Source organism: Trachinotus anak, unplaced genomic scaffold, assembly GCF_046630095.1.
Source record: "Trachinotus anak isolate AG129_WGS33_773 ecotype Australia unplaced genomic scaffold, CSIRO_AGI_Tana_v1 ptg000013l, whole genome shotgun sequence".
NCBI lineage: Eukaryota > Metazoa > Chordata > Actinopteri > Carangiformes > Carangidae > Trachinotus > Trachinotus anak.
In genome coordinates this window covers 18,401,508-18,425,000 of record NW_027273864.1, presented here as the reverse complement: position 1 = coordinate 18,425,000, position 23,493 = coordinate 18,401,508, and the positions used below count along the sequence as shown (strand labels likewise).

General features: G+C 40.2%; 1 protein-coding gene across 2 annotated transcripts in view; it reads left to right on the top strand.

The window, feature by feature from the left end:
• The first annotated feature begins 528 nt into the window (after positions 1-528).
• cacna2d2a (calcium channel, voltage-dependent, alpha 2/delta subunit 2a) overlaps positions 529-23,493 on the top strand; it is a 191,069-nt gene continuing 168,104 nt past the window's right edge. Inside the window, exon 1 of one of the 2 annotated variants that reach the window (XM_071495602.1) lies at positions 529-797. The gene's annotated coding sequence lies outside the window, so the exon portion shown is untranslated. Of the gene's footprint in view, positions 986-23,493 lie in introns of both variants that reach the window. The other variant, XM_071495601.1, reaches the window with a different exon arrangement.

Below are 23,493 nucleotides of genomic sequence, written 5' to 3'. Positions count from 1 at the left end.
AGCAGCATTTAGTTACTGTGCAGCACAGATTTAGATTAAAGTACAGGTTAAAAACTTGTATGTTCTGCAGTACCTTTGACACTTTGAATTGCTCTTGTGTTTAAAATGTGCTTTTAAAAATAAACTTACATCACCTTGGCTGTGACCAAGAATCCACATACTGCTTTTAGACTGAAGCTTTTTTTCTTGGTTTGACTCCTTAGTTTCATTTAACGTCTTTGAAAATTTGTTGGCAAACCCTCAGTGTTTTTCTATAAAAGTAAATATTGATGGCTAAATAAGAATCCAAGTGCGGATTATCCACGGGGCCGACTGTGCCGGTGCCCCCGACCTAGAGGGGGCCTCCACACTCCTACCAACTGTGGCCCCTTTTTTTTTTTTTTTTTTTTTTTTTTGATCAAATAACATAAATTAATTGATTGTGTGTATATTGAGATACGAACCGATGAATGCAGAGTTACTTTATTTGCAAATAAAAATACCATGATCTGTGTCTGTGGCTGTGTCTGATGATGACGAGTGAGGTCAGAGGTCAGGTGATGACCGTGGGAAATTAGCTGCAAAGTCGGCTAGTCACTAAAGAGAAAGACGAGAAAGGGATTCCGAGAAACTGAAATAAACCATCTATTGATTTTTCTTTTTCAAAGGTCGCCTTTTTGGCAAAGAACCTGGAGATTGAAGACGCTAACGTCGCAGAGGAGGAGGACTTTAACGTTAACTCAGCTGAGCATCAGGGAGCCACAGCCCTGAGACACTCACCTGTCCACCTGCCCCACCATCATCTCCAGCTGAGTGGGGTGAGTAGGTTCCCAGTTTAGCAGCCCCACGATTTGTTACTTTCTACTTGTTTTCCCACATCACGGGAGTTAAAAACGCGCTGAGAACAAGGATGAGGCAACGGCGCTTTAACTCTTTACCGACGCTGCCAGCGGACCCTGAACTCACCACAGACCTGGACTTACATGACGTAGTGGAGAAGCTACAGGTAGGGCTGAAACATATGCAAAAAAAAAAAAAAAAAAAATCATATTGCCATTCTTTTGGCAAATGTTGGGGTTATGATATGAGTCATGATTTCAGAGTGGTCATTTTTGCATTTCATATTCAGTGGAAAAAAAAAAATATATAAAAATGATGATGATGTGATTTTTGTTGGGTCTTGTACCAAACAAGCCCTTACATGTGGAGAATATGATTTGTAGCTTGGGGCGTCTCTGTAAGACCTCAGTGCTTCATCTGTGGTATGTTGTGACATATTTTACCTTTATCGAAATAGCGAGGCTCCTGTGATTTGGATGTTGCACTTGGCCATATTGTGATTTTGATAACGTTTTTGGTAAATTGTCCAGCCAAAGCTACAGGTGTTTTCAACAGGTAGTACCCTCCGGTGGGAACCTATAATTCAAAGCTTGAATTGCGAGCGTGAGGAGAGCAGATTGGGGGTGGGGGCCCTCCAAGATTTTGTGCCCAGGGGCCACTGCATTCTTAATACAGGCCTGTAAGCAACTGTCAAAGTTAACGTAAGGGAAGTAACATCTTCAGTTATTATTTATGAACAGTATAACAACAGCTGTGTTTCTATACAAATGTAGTACAAAATTCAAGCATTCTAAAAATGGCACAAACTGTAAATAATATTATATAGTATTAATAGTATTCTTCCAACTTTGTGGACCACTCTTTCCTCTTTCCAGTGCACCAGGTCCATAAAGAAATGTTTTTTTGGAGATGGGTGTAATAGCACTTGACCTGTACAGAGCTTTGACCTCAGCTCCATCGAACACCTTTGACATGAACCTGGAACAAGGACGGCTAGACATGTCTGATATTGTAACTGTTTTGCCGAATTCTCATACTTGTTTCCTTGAAGTGTGCATGCAAGGACAGCACACACATAGGAACACACAAAGGTCAGAGATAGTGAGAAATTGATGTTTTGATATTTCAGTGTGAGTGAATTAAAGTTGAAAGAGACCAGATAAAAGCTAAAAAAGAACAAACTCACCCTTCTAGACACCATAATCTCTTTATTCAGATTTATATTTCCCCGAAATTATTGTCTTCTTATCCTGTTTCTGACTCCAGGTTTGAAAGCTCATCTCTCTGTGCATTTTTATTAATGCTCAGTTCCTACATTTTCAGGGAAAATCTATCTTAAAGAAAGCAAGAAAAAAACTTGTCTGTGCAAGTTTAAAAAGAGATGTTAGTTTCGCTTTATACTGTAGGTGTATGAATGAGGTCAACAAAGGGGTGAAACAGTCATTTTCTGCCTCCGGAAAGTGCTCTGGGCTCTTGATGATCTCAGTAAACCTAAAATACAAAACAGCAGAATGTGATTTAATGGGATTCGTGACTCTTATTTCACTATCTTAATCGACTGTCTGTTCCCCCTATTTTGATTTACCTACTGTTTCTCTTTATTCCATAACCTTTTATTACAAACAACGTAGTACAGAGCCCGTGCACACACTCACCCAGCAGGGAAACACACACAAACACGCACTTATATGAATTCAAGATTAGTCTGCAGGAATCAGAGATTACTGGGTCTCAACAGAAATGTCATGGTGAGTCGTAACCTTTACTAGAGCACGTTATCTGCTCTGATAGCGTGGCCGGGCCTGGATGGGGACCAACTCGATGCGATTGGATTTGAAAGGTCCCCATCCAAGTCATGCCCACCGGCTATCTTGCCTCCATAGTTCAGCAACACCAGCACTACGGCATGCCGCAAAGTATCAAGGGTCTGATCTGTCCCGCCGTATCTGCATCTCCCTGCCCTCAATTAATCAGCTGTGGCTGGAGAATAGGAGCAGGGTCATTGTGTGTTTGAGAGGAGAGGACGTAAGATGTGAAGAAACATGACACAGAATGGGATCGAAATGAATACAAATCCATTTGACATGTCTCATCTGCTCTTTTTTGTGCTTTTATGAGCCACAGTGCGAGTGGTAGGAGAGTAGGATGTGAGAGGTTGTGGGAGTAAAGACAGATGATGGTAGGCGATATTAGAGGCAGATCTGTTTACAGAAGTGCTGACATGTGTGTCTGTCACTGCAGGTTATGAGTTATGAAACTGACAATGCCAGCTCCTTGTTTAAACTACAGATATCAAAGGATGTCCTTGATGTCAGCTTGGATAGACGAATAGAGATCTGCATTACATAAACCATGCAACACTTAAAAACAAAGGCTGCTGAAGGGGTATTTTCTTCCATCGTAACTGTTTTCACTGATGATTACACAGTTTACTCAACATTGCAAAAACAAGTTGTTGATATGCATGTTCTGTTATGTTATCACTATATCCTACTTTCAACTTTGACTTGACTGTCCCCAAGGGGACATTTGTCTTGGATCAAGGTGTAACACAGAACACACACAGACTTGAACATAAAACATAATAAAATACATAAAACATACAATGACAAGAATAATGCACAGCTATGCTAGCAGCTCTGTGGGTGTGAGACAGTGCTGCCCCCGCCCCTCACACATACAGGGTCAAAGAGAGAGAGGTCTCTCTCTGGGTTGAGAACATCGAAAATGCATCATAGACAATTGCATTAGTCAGAAATGGAGTTGGTGAGATAAAATGTGCGAGAGAATTTCTCCATTACCGTGAGCAGAACTGATAATGTTGGAGCTTATCGATACTACGGTCTTTAAAAAATTAGCCCTGGGACCCATTTAATATTGGGTTTTGGTACAAATCCCTCATCATAAAACAAAATATTGAATAAATTGACATTTTCACCTGATGGCGATGCAAAGTTAAGGGGTCACCAAAGTGATTACAGTTCATCCTGAGGGGGAAGTGATTGTGTAACTTGTCAAAAGCTGTTGAGACATTTACCTTGAAACCATATACGTTAACCTCATGGTTCAGGAAAACATCAGGATCACCAAAGTCAGTATTATTCATTGGGAGCATAAATGTTTGGACTAAATTTCATGGTAATTGCCATCTCCTGTGCCACACCTCTAACATAGGTAAAAATATGTGAAACTCTGCTCAAGTGATGACTTAACATAAAACCTTGAACATACAATTATCATTGTCCAGCCCCTTCATCAGTGGTTAAGACCACACATCATCAACTCATTGTGAGCATTTAACAGTTTGATGGTGTGAGAGATAAAAGAATCCTTCACCCTGATAGACTTGGCCTTTGGTTCTCTAAGTCTCTGTCCAGAGGAACGAGACTCAAACTCTTCATGTGAAGGATAGGGAAGATATAATGTCTAAGGCCTTTGAAATTACTGTCTTGCTGAAAATGTGAGACAGATCAGTCACTTTACGGTATTCTCTAAAAATCAAAGGTGACACTTTATTTTATGGTTCTTTAAATTCCAGTTTATTTCCAAATAATCCTCTGAAAGTTTCCTGGAAAGAATCATGAAATTTTATTACTAATTATTGGTAAGATGTAGAAAATGATGAGACTTTTATTCTAGCCTATATGAGCTGAAGATGCAAAATGTGACTGCAAACAACATACAAAACAGCATGAAGTTTCCAATAATAAGTAAATGAGCAATAAATGTACACTGGGGTTCAAATGGAGGGATTTCTTTCATGGGAATTCATCTGGAAGCCAATAATAAACTCAACACAACTAATTGAACTAATTAAAATAACATTCTCTCTGTTTTTCCTGTAATTAGTACCAAATTACATGGTTCTTTCTAGGAAACCTCCAAGAAATTTTGAGATAATAGCAGACACATAAAATAAAGTATTGCCAAATCAAATTACATATAATCACTAAAACTGAATGACTTTTCTGGACTATATTTTTGAGCTCTTTCAACTCAGGCTTGATTCTTGATGAAGTATTCTTCTCATCTACTCGTGGAAAGCCAAGAGTTAAATGGCTGTTTCTGAGATGATGAGATTTAAATGTACTTTCTTTATCTTCAGTGACCTCGTTCAGAAAAGACGACCATCCCAAGTGGTTTGGAGAAGAGCAGTCTGTCAAGGAGCGTCGAAACTGACAGTCAGGATGCCATAGTTAAACTCTCACTGTGCCCATATGTGATCGAATGAACTGCTTTTGTAGTTTTAAATAGTTTTCACACACAGGTATTCTTACCTTTACCTTAGTATTGCTTGGACTTAAGAAAATGACCTCCACTATTCTAGGATATTGTGGTTGTCTGTTCACCTCTGGTAAAAGTGTTGACACTATGGGAAACGTTAGCGCTCATCTTCACAGCAGGGGGCAGTAGTGATTAGTGTTTCTACTAAGAGACACAGTGACAAACTCTACACCAAGATGCCTGCTTTCTTGCAGTATTTCTGGGCGAGGTCATGAGTATTTTTTTTCTACTGAATGCTTTCCACTGAGTGTGATGGGTGGGCTTGTATACTATTTAGGTTATAGCACTCTCCAAAAAAAAAAAAGGTACAAACAGATGTGAGGCGGTAGAGTGCCAGAATTTCACTTTCACACTTTTAAAGTAAGCTAAAGTAATTTGTTCATTCAACATTCATTTTATCTTTCAAGTTATTAACTAAGTCTTCAATTACAAGACGTGCGTTGATAAAGGAGCACTAACTGCAGGATGAACGTGTGAAATGTCAGGTTTTTTTTTTTCACCTATTCTTTTGCAGACAGTTTACTTTACTTTGTGAGTTCCTCACTTATGTTTCATGAATTATACTGAAGATCAGGATTATAACATCAGGGGGCTGCTGCCATTTTTCATGGTCTTCTACCCCTCAGTTTGCTTGAATTGCAGCTTTCTGTGCTCCAGTGGAGTAGCATGCCTCCACGGGGTGACATTCACTCAGCTTGCTGTTGTCGCTGTTCTGGGCGTTGCTGAACGGTGGCTCCCGGGTTGCTCAGCCACCACCCAAATACTCCATTTCAGCACCTGTTTCCAAGACAACAGATATGTAAAAGGGTGGCTCTGGCTGTTGACTATTTGCCCTTGACCAGCACTCAGCTTGCACTTGAGAATTGTTCTGGCCAACCTGCTGTTGTAGCTGCAAACTCCGTGTGAACTTTCCATGTTGGTTGGAGGGTGGAATTAAACAGAACAAGCTGAATTTTGCCTTGTTTCGTGCATTTTAATTCAAGAAAAGATTTGCACTGAGGTTGGATCTGAGTCATACTTTATGCTTAATGTGGGAAATCAGCCTGAAAGGAGAGTGTGGCTGAATTGAGCAAACTCATACCAGTTGGCAGCACAGCACTTGTGTAGGTGTAGCCGTAAAGTCAGTTGAGTAACTGAATAACAGGTTTATGTCGACACTGGCATCCTACAGTGTAACCACCACACCACCAAATTAAAATTAAACCACCTAAGATGAATGTAGTGGAGAATTTTCTTACCTCCTCCTCCTCCTCTGATATTCTTTGGTGGAGTCCTCCCTGAATGCTCTTTTTTGTTATCAACACAGAGCCTGATGTCTCAATCTGGCAACCCATCTTCTCTTTCCTACTGATGATTACAGCGAACAAATTATTCACTAACAGGTGAAACCAGTCAAGCAAAAAATAATGGGATTTCTCACCTCAGAATAGCAGCACAGGTTTTGTGTGTGAAACCTGATATTTTAGTGCACGAGTGGCATGTAAATGACAGAGTTTGAAAACAGGAAGAGGATGGTCTTATGCTGGGGAAAAAAAGATCAACTTCAATACTAATCTTGATGCTCTGGATATTTTAAATTGGTACTAGGCATGCTTTTAGCACTGTGAATTTGTAATTGGGGAACTGGGGACAGTTTTTAAAAAATAATGGTGAAAATTGAACTGGCATAGACAAAGGTACTGTGATTTTTAAGCTGAATTTATATTTGTCCAGTGTCAGATTTCATTTAGAAACACTAAATGTTTGCATTATACAGGCCATGTTATGCCTTCTCTCATTACTGATGAGTCAACTTGATTGTTACAATCACTGTATTACAGAGAATGAAATGTGCAACAGAGAGTGGTCATCATGGTGGGCTGAAGGTTTGCATTGGAAATGTCTCTGCTAAATGTTTGTTCCTGAAAAGGAGAAGATAAACAAGCCTTTCTTCAACTTGCTAAATGTTGTTTTCGACCTCAACAACCTCCACGTCCAAAATTTGAAGCAGAGGGCATAAGCAACCAAAGCTGACCAATCACAGCTCTTGCGATTACCATTTGGTATCCCTGTTGCCACTGTATTCCCCGAGGTGTGGTTACATTTTGAGGGGGCACATGTCAGGTATGACGTAGCTAAGTCATAACCCCTTAAGGTAGAACTACAAGTCCAGCTTTAGCCCATATGTAAGGTCACATTAGCCTTCTGTCCAACAAAATCATACTTCATCCAAAATAAGATGCAGTGTCATGTTTTCAATGTGACTGATGAATAAATTTTGATCACAAGCTATGAACAGTGTTGTAGGAGAGAAATGCTGCAGTTTTTAGACTGGTAGTGTGATATTTTAACACTGGGTGATGGCACACCGGTAGAATAATAGCTTCTCTGTTTCCAAACACAGTGCGTCACTTTTACTTCTTGTTGAGCATGAAAATTTGAGGGGAAAAGTTAAACAAAGGTAACAAGGGTAAACTCTAAACTGTGAGCTGCTGGGAGATAGCACCCGAACAAGTAGCACATGCTTGAATCCGTTAGTTGTACAGGCTTTACCTGGTGTGTGTCAGACCTTCTCTGCCCGGTGAACAAACAAGTCTTAACACATCTGTTAAACAGGTACTTCACCATTTCAGTATTGCTCTTCCATTAAGTTGGGAGACTCTTCAAAGACAGATTTTTTAAAAAGAATGGTCAAATTCAACAAGAATTTCCTCCTCTGTGTGTGTTGTAATCTGAGATTCTCCGTTCTTTGTTTTGGTTGTCAATCTGGAAGTGTGTGCATGTTAGTGCACATACATGTGTATGTTAGTGCATGTGAGTCCCTCCTGTTAAACTGTTGGCCCTCCCCATGTTCATAAACACACAGGGACCGCCCACTGGTGAGATGGCATAGTGCAGTATGCAGTGTTGAGTAACGGCATTCAGATGAGACCCACCATCCAGAATTTCCTCCACTGAATAAACCAGTTTTTTGTCTCTGACAAAAAAAAACAGAGCGCACAAAAAGACCAGAGCACAGGCAGACTGGCTATGGGGACTGATGTTGGCTGATAAACCATCAAAACATCTGTAAAGTTTTTATTATCTCTGTCAGTGTCTTTACCGGCTGCATCAGTGCAATTGCTGTGACTACGGTCCCAGTGGAAGTCCAAAGCTGAATTTCTTTCCCGGTTCGACCATGGAGGCAATGCTGGTCTAGCTTTACTGAGATGGAGCGACCTACAAGCTGCTAAAGGGCTCCAGCTTTACCTGGCTTTTCTTCCCCACAGTGTGTAATAAACTTGATGGCTGCATAATGTTACATGTCTGTTTTAATTTGTAGCTGACTTGTTGTTACCCATGTTACCCATATTATAGATGTGTTAAATGTGGATTGATGCTGATGTTAGGCCTTGTGTGCCTCCTACCACCGCTGCTTGCATTGGGTTGACAGGTGAAGCTGGAGCGCGTATCAAGATGGTTAGTAGAGGAAACATCGGAGAGACACAGCTACATATTTGAGCCTCAGTCAGACCCAGACTTAGGAGTTTGTGCACCAAATCGGCGACTAGAAGACGTATCAGAACAGTAAGTGTAGCTAATTGGTTATGTTGTATGTCAGCTTGTGATTGGCAGTGGCTGACAGTGTAGGGGGTTGTGCCAATGCAAGCTCTTGCTCTTTGTACTGACAAAGTTTTGGTGAGCAGTGAAAGAGCAGAGCATATGAAGATGGTTAACATTAGAGGAAACATCAGAGAGACTCAGCTACATGTTTGAGCCTCAGACGCAGACTGAGTGAGGAGTCTGTTGTAATCAAAATCTGCGATGAGCAGACATATCAGGACGATTAGCCTAGTTAGCATCTTTTATTTGTTTATGTTTGTGTTCTGTTTGTTAGCTTGCAACTGGCAGTGGCTGACACAGTGTTAGTGGTTGCCCTCATGCAAACTCTCGCTCTCTGTAGGGGCAATGTTTTGGATTTATTTTGCCTGCTCCCCATCCCCACAAGTTGACAGGATTGGTTCCATGGGTTATATGACGTAGGAAACCCTGCCTGTCTGTCCTTGGCTCACTGCAGTTCCAAGGTGAAAATACTCAGTCATGGGATTTACTGCTTATTTCACTCATGATATGGCTTGTATTGCATAAAAAAACTCATATGGACATGTTAACAAGGTTAAAAACTTGATTTTCATTGGAAGGGGTCTTTAAAAATAGATTGTGTCTATGACATGGCTCTGTAAATAAAAAAAACCAAACTGTAACTTGTAATTTATCATAAATGTGCCTATATCTTTCATTGTAATTTAACATTTGCATGTCACGGATCACAAGTAGTCTCATTTTCACTCATGTGATTTTAAGGTCTGTTTCCAAAAATATAGTCCTCTATGCTGATGATATACAGCCTAGGAAACTGATAAATCAACAAAAAAAAAAATCATCCATCAATCATCTATCAGTGATCAATTTGCTACATTTTTCTTAGTTGGGCCATGAGATACAATTTTATTGGTCCAGCCTGGATTCAATTTAATAATTTTCTTTTAAAACTAGAATTACATCATTTCCATCAAGCAAATCAAATACAGCAGTTATGCTTGTAACAAGAACAAAGAGAAGAATCCGTTTCTTATTTAAATTTCAGTTCTTTCCATAGAGGCCCTCTTGGATTTAAAAATGTTATTAGATAGATTGGATAGACACAGTAGATCGGACTCCATTTATTTTCTGAACTTTTAACTCCTGTGAAATGTCTGCAGGTAAAGCTATTTTTAATGCTGCAAAAATCAGCAGTAATTCAAACTTTGATCATATGATTCAGTTATATTTACTTGGTGATACTCCACTATTCTGTCATACTTCACCGGACCATATCTTTGAAAATATATTCAATCTCAGTAAACTGTATTGACAACATACTGAATGAAAGATTACAGCCATAAATAGTTGTGCAAACACATGGTTTTCAAAAAGGAGGACAGCTTTTCCCACATCCTCATTCGGTGTGTCAGTTCAGTCAGGGCATCAGATCTCCCTGTAACACACCCAAAATAAACAGAAAGTGCCAATTTACTGAGTCATTTTTTTTAGCTGTTATGAAACTCATTTACAAATTTCCAATTACAGCCAGCAAGAGTTAATTAGACTGAAGACTCAAAGCTGTATGAAAATTATATCCAGAGTCGTCACAAAGAGACGTTATAGGTTTAGTCAGTTAATTTGGTCTCAAGTCACATCAGTCTGTGGGTTGTTGAGTTTAGCAGATGCTTTGTGAGTTGTTCCAACTAATGAGGTGGTTACAGTGTCAAAACCCGGAACAGCAAGATCAAACAAATCAATGACGATGACAGAACTAGATCATTCAAACTGCTTTGCTCCTTTTATTTCCATTTTCATTGGTTTTGTGTCAGAAAAGATTATTTTATTGGGATATTTTCTTTGTGATGAGTAGGGATGTTGTATTTATGACATATCTGGGGGGCTTTAAAAAAAAAAAAAAATAAATAAATAAATAAATAAAAAATAAATATATATATATATATATATATATATATATATTCTGCAAGAGCAAGAGTTTCCAGAAATTTCATGTCAGAGGAATTTGTCCATTCCAGAAAGTCCTTACAAACTGTCATGTGGTATTACAATGTTCAAATCTCCCTTTGATGCCATTTGACATGCCTTTAAAGGTCATGCAAATAACATATTGTCATCTAGAAAAAGACCCATATGAAGTTAAGACAGCTGAAAACCAGTGCAGCCGAGAGAAAGACAGACAGATGGACGAAAGAAAGGACACTTGATGCATATTTCCTCCAACATACATCCCGAGTAACAAGAGCTTTCAAGGTCACAAAGATGAAAAAGCGAAACCAAAATCTTGAAGTCCCACTTTCCCCCACTAACACCATCCTCTCCCCTCATCTCTTTGTTTTTTTTTTTCCTCTTTCTCTTTCTGTCTCTTTCACTCTCCTCTCCCTGTGTCGTCTCCCTGATCGGGCGGCAGACAGCGTGTAAGTGCTCTAACCCAGAGAAGTCTCCAGGAGCTCTTGTGATTGGCTGTGCTCTGCAGCACTGTTCACAATCGATTAAGGCACGGTGAGCTCCCGTTAACAGCTTTTCTCTGCTGCTCCTGTGGCTTTGATACTGTCACATAGACTCCAACTTCGCCCTTAACCCTTCAACCACTGTCCTCTCTCTCTCTTTGTCTCTTTCACTCACTCTCTTTACACTTTTCCTTTCATTTTCAAAGCCCCAGACTCCCTCCTTCAAAGACATTTCCTACAACTCTCACTCCAGGCTTGTGTTACTCTCTCTTTTCTGTTTTTTTCCTTGGAGTTCTTACTCTTTAGTCACTTAGAGCCTATTCTCCCCTCACTCACCTTGTCCTGTCATCTTAAATTCAAGTCATTTTTATCAGGGAGAAAAGGAGGACAAATGACAGAAAGAAACATATTAAATATTATTATGTAACTGAAGTCTTCATATGTGAGTGTTCATCTGTATGCAGGGTTTAACTACCCAGGTCCCCTGTGTCTCTAGGAATTATGTTGATCTTGGAAAGCCCTGCACTAGTTTAAATAGTTGATTTCCAGCGCGCATTTGCACTGGAAGTAGTGTGCCCTTTTATTTACTGAGGCAGAAAATGAGAAAATAAGGATGTGGTGGTTGAGGTTGAGTCTGCGTCCCATCACAGACCAACAATTACTGTTTGCTTTGTTGTGAAGTGTAATCTCTTTTTGTTCTGGGGCTGTTTGCCATGGTTTGGGCCCAGTCATTTTGTTCCAAATAAGGGGCATATTAGTGCTACAGTGTACAGTCATATTTTAGACTGTAGTTTACGTCTAACTTTGTGGCAACGGTTTGTGCAAGACCCAAAGCAAGGTCCATAAAGAAATGTTTTTCTGACTTTGGTGCTGAAGAACTTGACTGCACAGACCACTGACCTCAATCCCACCCAACACCTTTGGGATCAGTTGGGGCAGACTGGGGGCCAGACATCCCTAATGCCCTGGTTGCTCGGTGGGAGCAAACACAAGATATGGCCTAAACCGCTGTTCACTGGTTACTCTGATAACCACTGCAGATGCAGATGTGTTTACTTGTTGATTCAGTTTGAATCAATTGAAAATGCACAAGAGTGGATGTATTAATATGTCTGTGTGTGTGCAGGGGTCTGGGCGAACGTGTAGCACCAAAGTGCTTGGGCAGGGGCATGTAGAGGATGTACCATGTGGTAAGGTCAAGTGGCAAAATAGAGGGTAAGAAGGAGGTCCATCTTCATGTTGGCATTTAATGTTGTTTTTCTTTCCTCTAACATGGAAAAATAGTCTTTAATTGAGAATTGATTGCAGTGTGTAAATACAACACAGTACAGCTCATATATGAATTCCATGTGCTTGTGAAAAATGGAAGTGGACTTTTAATAAGAAAAGCTGAAGATGTGATTTTCTCTTTTTGTCTTCAGAGGTAGTTGTAACCTTGTGTTTGTGTGAGTCTATTTTACAAGAAGATAGATATCATATAACAAAATCACTGTCATTACTTTCTTCTTCTCGCTACCAGCAATTAAATCATTATTCTTTGGCAGCCTTTCTGCTCTTCCATGTCATCTCCGCCCCATTTTGAATGAAAGAATAAAAAAAAAAAAATAAAAAAAAATCTGTATGTTTATGTACAAGGAGAAATGCAATTCATACAAAACGGTGGCCAAAATGCGAATTTCCAGCTTTTTTGTGAGGCTGTTCGTTTAGCAGCAAGCAATGGAGGACAGTGTTGCCTGAAGAAAATTATGTGGGTTTTTTTTTTCCCCCATTGGTTTTTATTGTGAAAAGGCAGCGAACCATTCTCTCAGAAACACAAAAGATGTGCAGTGAGAGAGGCCAATGGCTCGATCTGCCCAGACAGAGTGTTCTTTTCTTCTCCCTTTTTTTCTATTTTCTCTATTGTGGCTCATAGAAAAAGCTTTAAGTGGCATTTAACTCTGCTACTTGCAGCAGACATGGCCTACAGCAGCTAAACTCATGTTCTCTCCATGTTTATGAGAACATACCTGTATCCTAGATATGCTTCTACTCTGAAGACCCAGGGTGTTGTATTTATTCTTGACATTAGAAACATGTGTCTGTGATGTAATCTAAGGTGTCGTCATGTGTGTGACCTAAGCACCAAACTCTGGTCACTTAATACATAAAATGAAAGGGGGTAGTAAAGGCAAGTCTAAAAAGTCCTCCAAATTAGACAGCAAAGAATGTTTTATGTCATTCACAATGACATGTAGTCCTGTTTTCTGATTTGACGTCCCTATGGTTAAGTTTTTGGTGAAGTGACAAGTGTGGCAAAGTCTAAACCTCCATGATCCTGCTCAACACTTGCTGCTGAATTTATTAAAATGAATCATATTAATTGTTACTGTTTTTAACTATTATTAATACTATTCTTATATCAGTAGCAGTATTATTGTTAACATCAACATTATTGTTGCTGCTGTTATTACTATTAGTGCATCATTCTCTCTCTCTCTCTCTCTCTCTCTCTCTCTCTCTCTCTCTCTCTCAAACCCAACCTGTTGAGGCACATGGCCGCTCACCCTGACCCTGGTTTTGACTGAGGTTTCTGCCTCTTAAAGGAAGTTTTTCCTTGCCGCTCTCGGTGGGAATTGTTGGGTCTCTTTCTGAAGGTCTTGACCTCCTCCATTTGGAAAGTGCCTTGAGATAACTTCTGTTGTGATTTGGTGCTATATAAATAAAATTTGACTAATGCACATCCTCTCTTTGTGACTGTTTAGCTCTATACACAGTATTTCCTCGTTTGCTCCTGCCTGTCAACAGTTTAATTACTATGGAGGATGCTGGGACTTGAATGTAAGCACAGTGTGCTGTTTTTTAAGGAATTGCTGAAGTGACTGATGCTGCATCTGATGACAGTATGTTTTATGTAGCAGGGTAGAAAGCAAGAGTGTGGGGGTCTGCCTATTATCACATAACAGTCAAAAGCTTTTGAAAAAGCAAGCGAGTGAACCTTGAGTTTAGAATATTTTATCACGGCTATTCTTTTCCTTCGTATTGACAACGAAAGTTCATTCTTTAATTTGGTTCTTCACAAAACACCCGCACATCACGAGATTCATGAAGTATTTCGTTAGCAGGTTGTTTTCATTGATTTGCTTGTTTGAATGTTTTTTGAGCACTTTAAGGTCTTTTAGTCCATTTGGCTTAAAAATTGAGACAGTGCCTCGATGACGCCTGATGAAGATCCCTGTAGATCGGAATGCTGGTTTATTAAACCTTCTGGGAGCTATTAGCACAGTTTGCGGACCTTTTTTTCTTACTTTTGCCTTTTGTTTAATCTTCTTGATCCAGCACCTGTGAGAGTCAGTTCGTGAGCTGTGTGTGTCCTTAAGAATTGAGACTGAAATGAGATTGGTCAGCTGTAAGTGGACCTTGTGGTGAGATTTGTTTTTTCTATTCTATTCTATTCTATTCTATTCTATTCTATTCTATTCTATTCTATTCTATTGCAGCCTGTCTGGTGGTGATGGTTCAGTATATGATAGTTTCTTTTCTTTAAATATATAAACTATTTTTTTAGGATCCCATGAGGTTTTTGTGTCAGTTGTGTCTTGTTTTCTGTATCTCTGCCTCATACATGTTTGTTACAGCTTGAATCCATTACAGAGAGGAGCTGACAGATTCAATGCCACACTCCTCTGTCACACTTTCTCTTCTCTGTTATCATCTCATCGCCGCCAAGATTAGAATATTTTCTTTACTCTCCTGCTGTGTCTCCTTGACTTGTATCATCCCCAAGAGATGTCAGACTTGAGAGGATTATAGCAAAGCGGTGTATGTGGTGTGTGTGACAGGTGATGAAGATCTCCAACACAGAATGATGCAGGACAGTCAACCTGTCGGCGTCTGATGTGTGCCCAAAGCCCTCTGGGTGGTGTAGTTTGCACTGCTCTCTCCACTGGTATCACAGCTAACTGCCCTCGATGGCAGGTGCCACATGTAATGGAGGGATGAGGATGTCGCACTCTCTGAGCCGACATGACCTCCAGGGGCCCCGGCTCATCGTGTTTGTTTGGAGATGGATCTTGTTGGGACCTTGCCGGTGTATGGTGTCCCCTGCCTGGCTCCTCTCTCCTCAGAGCTGTAATCACAGCAGACTGCATGTCACAGTGCCCTGCTCTAATTGGCCTGTCACTCTCCATGCGCTAGAGGGTGGGGGGTTGGGGTTGGGGGCGGGGGCTTTGTGGGGCTGCCATGGCGACTGGGCCATTTAATGAGAACGAGCACGCTGTGACTAATGACATCCCTGAGCCCATCGGATATACTGCAAATGGACAATTTGCTGCATTACTCACACACTCACACAACAATACACAAGCATAAAAGGCACACACCTCAGTGTGGTCAGACCTCATTGAATAGAACAGACAGTTTTCCCTCTGCCTTTTTTTTTTCACCATGAATCAATACGTCGCAAGTGGACTTCAGTATTAATGCTAAGACTATCATCCATTCTCATCCACTTTTGAACATTAATAGTTTTATCTAATAGGGCTGCTGCTAATGTTATGTGGCGATATTAACAGCAGCTTAAGATATACATTAACTATTAGGTGGGTCATTGCTCAGCAGCCCTTAATGGGAGATCCAAGGCATATCATCCATAATAGGAATATGGATTTAAAGCGGGGCATGATAACACAGTCTACCATGTTCACAGGAGAGAGCGAGAGAAAGAGACTTTTACTCATCATCTTCCATCTCCTCCCATCATCCTGTTTATTGGTCCATTAGTGACCAAGTGACAACATGAAATGCCCGGATATCTATCAAGTATATCACTTCCTGAGCTGGACGCCACTCTGCCATATTTTCTGATTTCTCCGAGGGTAATGACGTGGCTAAAACAGCAGCCATTCACAAGTTAAAGGTCGTGATGCAGTCAAGTCATGAAGGTTAACACAGTTCAGAGACCAGTATTGGTTAGCACCATAGACTGTATATAGTTAGCACAACAGGCATAGGCAGCGCCAGAGATATTTTTTCTTGTTGGGGTTAGCTGGTGGTTTAAGTTTTTTTATTATGTGATGTAATTTATAGAAAATACATGATTAAACAAGCCTAAGCACTGACAAGTAGCATTTCAATATCATATTCATCCCTGTGGGCACGCAGCTGGCCACCAATGAATGTTAGACGTTATATTTGGTTGAATGTAGATGCTGGCGTCAGGTAACCAAAATTAATTTTTACTGTCTAATGCCAACATCAGTTTTATGTAGAATACTGATGACAGTTGATCTGAATATTTTGTTTTTTCTTTTGTTAAATAACCAAACTTCAGTATCTTCCAAGCATCTCTTGCCAATGCCATCTTGACATAAAATAAAAAATCATAAATAGATAAAATACTGACATTTATATACTGACACACTGTTCCTGAGTAAAACCCAATGTTTGCTAAACATCACAATGCAAATTAGCCAACAATGGATTTTCACGTCAACCTGATTTTAAACCAGAATTTAACGTCTGTCCAACTTTAGAGTCGTTACAGTTCAACCAACGTCTGTTTGACGTGACATTGACATCTGGTGCCTGCTGGGATGCTACGAACACTTCTGATGATTCAAAAGTACTACAGACTAACAATAACAATCAAAGACATTTTAAAAGTCAAAACATAATAATAATAATATTCAGCTCTGACAACAGTAGTGAATTCCTATTGTCAAATTTTTAACAAAAACTAACTAACATGGCTAACAGTTGTTCAGTTAGTGGGTAGCACCAGTGAAGCTACTGCACAAGAGGCCTGCTTTCACTTTCTCATTTCCAGTAGTGGCTTTTCCCCCTTCACAAGGTTTTTGTCACACTGCTAGTGTACTAAAGCACACTAAATACCACTTTACATAAATAAATGTGTCTCACATGATGTGAGCAATATGAACTCCCCTAGATGATGGCATCTGGGGCAGTATTGGACTGGATCAACTGGAGAATGGGATAAACAGCAGCCATATAAATGTAATCAGACAGGGTGCTGTATGTCAAACAACTGGTAATTTTGTGGTTGAGCTACATTATGTCCCCATCTTGTTCCTCCATAGCTCTACCTATCACAGGAGGTGGCATACAGCACACAAGTCTGGGCAGGCATACTGTGGAATTTAAGAAAGGGACACTGCTGTTATCTCACTCTGTGCAATTAGATGCATTAGCATTAATTAGTGCCTTGGTGAGGCACCGCATCCGAAGTTCAACATGCTTGCAAAATCAAAACATGAATCGAAATGCCAGGGAAAATCTGGCCCTCGCTGCAATCCCCAGTTAATCAGCAATGATAATGTTTTGCTAAACTACAATCTCTTCTGTGAATATTAATGAGGGCTCTAAGGGATCTCAGCGGAGAGATGAGGGAGTGCTTGTGGTTCCTATCTGAAAAGTGTCCAAACCGTCGAGACAGATTGTTAAACCACTCAGCTCTCACTTTGTTTTCCTCAGTGGCTCTCCAGTGTGAAAGCAGTATGTGGCTTTGTTTCAGGAAAAGCAGAGTTTTGTCAACAAACCTCCATTTTTTTGCATTAAACAGACACACACACACACACACACACACACACACACACACACACACACACACACACACACACACACATACGAATGAACACAATAAGAGTGTACCTCTCTACATAGAGAAGCCTTTTCTCCGCGCACGTTTGAGTGTCTCAGGATGATTAGGAGTGATATCTCTGAAGGGCATCAGGAACGTTTACAGCCCATGTAGCCTTTGAGAATCGATAATGACATGAAGACCCTGGGCAGGTTAATGGTGTGTGAAGGGACTGTTATGTATAAAATCCAGATTGTTACTTGTAGAAATGGTGCATGCATCACATCAGAGTATTGAAGTCTGACTGCTGTGGCTGATCTAAGCCCGGCCTGCGACCCTTGTCGAGATGCACGTCAAATAAGCAGAATCAATCACGGAGACAGCGTTCGGCCATTACGGGACCAAATGAGATGACCAACGCAGTCAGCCCTGCGGGTTTGGCTTTGATTTAACAACATATTATAAAAACACTGATGACAGTGGCAGATGAGTGTGGATGTGTTCTGGAGGCACTGTCCTGGGTTAAGTAATCATAACAATAAACCATAATGGAAAAAGGGTAAAAGCACCCTGAGATCAGCACCAACGGGTGATTGCAAGCCTGCTTCTTGTGGCTAACCAGCTATGGTTTGGTTACTGGCGGGGGCATCCCCAGGCTGATGGGACATGCAACCCCTTGGAGGTGAAATTTATTGGTATGGATTTTGTACTGCTACTGGTGCATTGAATCAGTGTGACCAAGCAGGCGGGCAGAGGGAAATGGGGCTGTTCTGAGAGTGAATTATACGCAGTCACACACTCAATTTACCCCTGCAAACCTAGTTAGTGAGGGAACAGACATGGAGGCATACACATGCTGTGGGGTGGCATGTATGTACACTGACACGCATGCATCCACAAACACACGCTCTCCACATTAGTTAACAGGATTAAGGCCATTAAATCAAGGCAAAAATTTAATCCAGTTTCTCATTTGTACAATAAAATGAAATGATACACTGTTTCAGGCAATGACATGAAACATTTTACTTCTCTGAAGAGCAGATACGAATGTGTTAAAAACAAAACAAAATATAAAGAAAAGAGCATTTTCAAATGCATCCAGCCGTTACTGATTAAAATGTGGGTATCAGTTTATCAGTTTGTGCCATTAATTTCCAGTGTGAGGAAATACTCCTCATGCATATTAAACCTCCACCATATAAGGCAGCCCACCATATAATTGACCATATTACAGCCGGCAGCCTCGCAGACAGACAGTGGTGAACTAGGTTGCTGGGCTGTTGTGTTTGATCTGGGTGACTGAGTTGAAACCTCTTAATGCCAGTTCATATAAAATATTCATCTTCATTTCGCAGGCCATGAATCATCAAGGTGTTTCTGGCCCTCCGCCCCCCACTCCTGTCCTGTGGCAGAGCAGACAGCTGTTTGAAATTAGACACCAGATTGTGTTACTTAAACCGCTAGCAGGAGTGATGCTAATCGCTCCCTAACCCAGGCGAGCAATCTGTTAGCGTGCTGAATCATGGGAATGTGATCATGGGTGTGCACTTGTCGTACTTAAAGCCTGGGCTCCCTCCCAAATGAAGACGCGCTTCAAAGCATAGATACAGTGATGTTACTCTGCTACACAGGATCTAATAAACACTCATTTTATTTATGTCTTACAGAAGGCAGTTGTGACTTTTTAACAGCAGGCTAACAGGCAACAGGTATAGTGCTTTCCATGTAAACAATCATAATATAGTGTATTAACATTATTATATTTGCTAATTAGCACCAAACACAAACTACGGTTTATGCAGGGAATGTCATTATTTTTCAGGTATGTATGTGGTCGTAAGCAATCTGAACTGAACCATATGGCATGATAATCCATCTATTAGTTATTTTGTATATTTCACTTTCCAGTTAACTTAATGGTGTTGCTGGCGGATATGTCAGGTGCTTGCCAGATTGATGGTTTTCATTCATCGTTGGGGAACGAATGTGCAAACATTTTGTATCAGTCCATCTATGAGATTTTAAGTTTTACTGGACAAGTAAAAAAACAAATGACGAGCTGGTGGCACAAGAAAAAAAAAATGCAACTACAAAAGTTCATGTCAGTCTACCTTACAGTTGTTGGGATATTTAATCTGGACAAAAGAATCGGACTCACTTAATTATTCTCAAACGCACCACACGCTCACATGAACAATGTACATGAAATGATAAGATAACATAAAACTTGGAGTACATGCAGCTCATCAGCACATAAAACAGCATCACAACAATTAGAACATCCTTGCAACCCAGACATCGCTCTTCTTAATAACCTATAACTGATCTATAAACTGATCTATAACTGATTTAGTAACCCATAATAGAGCCATAAGATAAAATCCTTTATTATAGGCCACTTATTAGACAGTGGTACCTTTTTCAGTTGTTTTAGATTTACAGCTGCTTGGTTCCTGTGTTAACTGGTGCTGTCTGTTATTTTGTGCCTGTGGTGAGGCTCATTGATCTGCTACTCTTCAATTTTTACACATTATCACTGACGGCTGAAGACTTTGTTATTCATTCCTTCAATCCTTACTTTGACTGCGAGTTAGCATTAGTCAATACTGTGCAATTACACGCAGGATATGAAGCCAAATGATAATCCCCAGTAGCAGTCTTTTAAAATCAGACAGCTGAAGTCCAGAGACAATAGTTGTGCGATGACTAGTGAAAACAGTGGTCTAATCAGGACGAGCAACGGCTTTGATAGATGGCCCTATTCTCTGAAGCAGGCAGGGAACACATTGCGATTAATTCTCTAACAAAGTGTTTTTGCGGAAGTAGGAAAAAAAACCTTTCTGCAGTGATTTCCCCTTTTCTCTTCATTAATGGTGTGTGTACGCGACTGCGTGCCTTAGCGCATCTTTTCATTTTCTGCACACAGAGCTAAGCAGCTGTAATGCAAATCACAAAGCCACTCACTCACTCACTCTGGTCTTCATATCATTTTAGTGATCCTCTCATAATGACGTTTAAGAAGAAAATGAATAACTGTCCTATACTGACAGCCCGTTTGGCAAGCATTTATTCATAACAGATGAAAGGGATCTGAATGACACATGAGCTAATCAAAACTGGATATTAAGTATTGAACTGAAGCAGCCCTCTCTCAACAGTCAATTCTTATAAAGCCCTTTAATGTTTGGTTACACGATTCAAACTCACATTAACCTTCAGCCCCGTGTCTCTTCGCAGCTTTCTCTGCTCACTCTGATTGTCACAGAACCTGTTTTACGTCTAAATGTGTGTGCAAAACAGACAGCATTTTAGTATTGGTAAATGTGGCTTGTTTATCCTTCAAAAGAAACCATTAGTCAAACAAACAAAGAGCGGTATGTGAGCAGACGTTACTGGCAGAAGCATTAAAATCCACTGCAACTCTCTGCCAGGTTAGTAATTGCTCTTTTTATGCTGGTAATTATTTCCTCTAAGGTGCGCACTGTTGCACACTGCAATTATACATGTGCTGCTATCTCTGTGTGTGGAAGGGAATGTGGGTGGAGAGATGTGGGAAGTATTATAAAAAATTTTTTACATTTTGTGTGCGTGGATGTGAGTGTGTGTGTGTGTGTGTGTGTGTGTGTGTGTGTGTGTGGGATATACAGTGAGAGAGAAAAGAAAAACTGAAGCTGCTGAGATGTGAATTGATGCGCAATTTCTAACACGACAACAAAAAAATCAAACAACAGTGTGATGTGGCTCGGTTTGAAAAAAAAATGTTTTTCTGTATCCCTGCCTTCAGTTAAGTCTACGCCTCAGTAACACAACCCGGCTGAAAGGCATTGTACAGAAAAGCCAGCATGTAAGGCATGATAAGGCCAATAACCTACTATTCATAATTCTGTTTCCTTTATCCCCCTGTCCTCTCTCACCGTCTCTTTCTCAGTTGCTTTTCCTCGGTTTGCTGCAGACAGTGTGACCTGCAGGACCACACTGAAAAACGCCATTACACAAACACCTCTCACAGATAAGGTCTCCAGTGGGAAACGGCACAGACAGTGTTTCCTGGTGTTTCTCACACTCAGGAGGCTCTGAGCCAGAGAACGGAGGGCAGAAATTCATATAGTTGATTCTGTGAAAATGCAGTAACCGCAGCACTTTCAGCTGATCCAAGGAGAAGACTCATTTGCATATTATTCATTGAAATGTCTATATGCACCTTTGTCCTTTGACTATTTATGTCAAAAATGCCTTCAAAACATTTTGCATAAATAAATGACCATATCCAGTAGTGGAGAGAATAATAGGAGTCCTGTAGCAGAACAAAAATTATTAGTTTAAAGAGAGTAGAAATAAATAGTATATTAAAATGAACTCAGATTAAAAGTTAATTTACCCTTTTAGAAAAGAGAGTATTTTGGAAATTATCTCTGACCAACATCTAGGCCAGGAAAAGGTTCTAATTGGATGAAAGTGGCACAACTGGAAGCCATAAAATAAAGTGCACGAGCAAAGTAAAACTAAATTACGCTTATCTTCTTTGCTACCCTTACTGCAAATGGCTTTGCAGTTGTGCGTTTCTGATGCTTATGGAAAATTGAGAACATTTTTGCTTTAATGGATTTGAACTCGATAGTGGTGAAACACACAACTTCAGTTAAAAGGTTACTTTAGTGAAACCAAAATTGCCAGCGGTCAAATGTTCAAATCCTTAAAGCTGCACTGATCAGTATTGGTGAAGTGATTGTGTTATGTATAAAGGGGGTCACTCACACCGATGACCCCACAGATAATTTTCCCCTGATGCTGCAGTTCATTTTAATGTCTTCCACCTTATTGTTTTGGTTTTACAGCTTTACTGTTTTGGTTCATTCTCATTAACCTTATTTCCATCGGCAGCACACATCTAGTTTTAGTCAGCCTACTACCTATCTGGCAGCTGTTTGCCAACCTGTTAGTGATACCAACTTCATCCAAAAATTGATTGAAGGCAGGTTCAAGTAAAATTAGCAGTATTACAGAGAACAAATGCTAACAAGGTGTTATAGTCCAACTACTACAATACTTCCTAAAAATGCACAATTTCATGCTTCCTGATAACAATGTATAAATGACAATAGAGAATTATCACCCAAAGTTGCAGCTCCTCTTGGCTGTAGTAGTTTCAGCTCATTGTTTAACTGTCTAACTGTTATGGTTCACTCTCAGAAGGACGTCCATTTATCTGAAGAATAATAAAGTTACTGTGAGTAGTAGTGACAGAGCTAAAAATATGCAAAATAAAATATACTGACACAGGGACAGTTTGTGCACAAACAGGAAGAACAAGTAGCTGAGAGGAGAAATAGTTGCACTTCGTACCCACTTCAACAGAATTCTCTGCACTTAATGATATTGATAACAGGGCTTGAAACCATTAAGGGAACAAAGCTTCTCTCTCTGGGCATTAATGTGCTTCCTTTGGAGCTATTCAACCCAAAGCTTTTCATGAGGTCATGGCTTAAGGCAGAACATTGTCCTTCAATTGCGTGGAAAACTATAAAAGAGTCAAAGAAAAAGGTCAAGAGGCCACTTCGGGATTACCTCCAATAGGTGAGCTGATAGCCTTCTTTATCCATAGGCCACGTCTAAGGCAGGTGAATTTTGTGATAATGAATAGGCTACTATATCTGTGACGGTGAATATGACATACAATATTTGCTCCAACGAGATTCATTTCAGTATTAACTCTCCATTTATATATCTGGGTAAATTTTGTAATATTTCATGTTACCTGTGTGTTTTTATTGGGTGTGACAGAGGTTCATCTATGATGTGGCTGTG